The sequence below is a fragment of the Anarrhichthys ocellatus genome, unplaced genomic scaffold (genome assembly GCF_004355925.1).
Source record: "Anarrhichthys ocellatus isolate YVR2014 unplaced genomic scaffold, GSC_Weel_1.0 scaffold24, whole genome shotgun sequence".
Classification (NCBI taxonomy): Eukaryota; Metazoa; Chordata; class Actinopteri; order Perciformes; family Anarhichadidae; genus Anarrhichthys; species Anarrhichthys ocellatus.
The window spans coordinates 7016701-7018190 of NW_022280054.1; the positions used below are offsets into that span (position 1 = coordinate 7016701).

At 42.4% G+C, this 1490-nt stretch overlaps 1 protein-coding gene across 1 annotated transcript in view; it reads right to left on the minus strand.

The window, feature by feature from the left end:
- zbbx (zinc finger, B-box domain containing) overlaps window positions 1–1490 on the minus strand; it is a 46615-nt gene that overhangs the window by 5500 nt on the left and 39625 nt on the right. The window lies entirely within an intron of this gene.

Below are 1490 nucleotides of genomic sequence, written 5' to 3' on the forward strand. Positions count from 1 at the left end.
CACACACACACACACACACACACACACACACACACACACACACACACATATATATACCTGTATCAATTGACTTCCATTTCAAAGCAGGCGGGACATGAATCTAGATTGTGCTTACCAATAAAGCTCCGTGCCTGATTTAAAACATATTCAGGGTAAAATGAGAGTGAGATTTAAATCTCATCTCTCGAGATGACCTCCTTCTGATGTTCTTTAGGAATTCAATACAGTCAGATTTCAATCTTTCGTTATGTTGCATGTGTTGTTTGTACTTCTGTGTACAGCATATTAGATTGAAGTCATATTGAGATGCATTTAGTGACATTTGTGTCTTTTTCACATGACGAATTATAATGTCATGAACTGGGGTCAATGCAACACACATGTAGCGTAAAAAATAAAATGACTATGAACAGGAAAAGGAGGTCCCGACTCACAAAGATGCTTTGGAACAAAAGCTATTTCCAGACATTAATTAATGGCACATTGAAGCCAAAGCACAGATGTTTCGGCGAGAAGCCCTCTTCTGCGTGCTGTCAGACAGCACAGTGGAGCGGCACACTTACGAGACAGCACAATGAGGCACACGAGTGAGGCAACTTGCCGAAACATCTGTGCTAAGGTTCCCCTGTGGAATTAAACATGTTGAGCACCACAGAGTCCGTTTGATGCTGTAATGAAATGTGTTGAAAAGGTTTCTGAGCTCTTGAGGTTTGTGAGGTGTGGACCTCGTTTCGAAGTATTCAACTTTTGACAAATTGACTCCACACGGCTGTCAACATGGCGTCAGCTGACCCGCCCGCTAGCAGCTACTGGTGCTAACAGCACCAAGCAGTGCAACCAAGGGTTAAGCAGTTTGCTTTGGATGTAAAAGTAAGAATGACAGAACAATGATAATGAATTCAATAAATGTGTAAAAGTTAAAGGGAATGGCAGGAAATAACTTGATGAAGAAAACTGAAGACAGCAGGGCTAGACGGCTTGAAAGTGTAGAATGAACAGAGGGGTGGTCAATAAGAGGAAGGGAACACTGTGAATTAAGGAGGAGTGGAGGATATTAAATATATCACTGCACAAAACAGATTATCGTCTTGTCTCTCAGGTGTGCGTGTGTGTGCATCAGTATAAACAGATTACTGCAGTGTTTGTGGGATCTGAACGAGGGAAGTGATTGCGAGATCACATTCCTGGACCGACTCCCAATCCTGCATGCGAGTGTGTGTACAGTAAGTGTGTGTGTGTGCCTGTTTGTGTTCGAGAATGATACAGTATAATCTCTTTAAGAAACCTGCATACTCAGTGCCAAGAAAGTGTTGCTATACGCAGAAGTTAGGTGTATTATTTGTGTATGAAATAGAGTTTTGCGTGTGTGAAAGTAAATAACTCAGTCAGTTGAATCGTGTTCACACACGCGCACACACACACACACACACACACACACACACACACACACACACACACACACACACACACACACACACACACACACACAC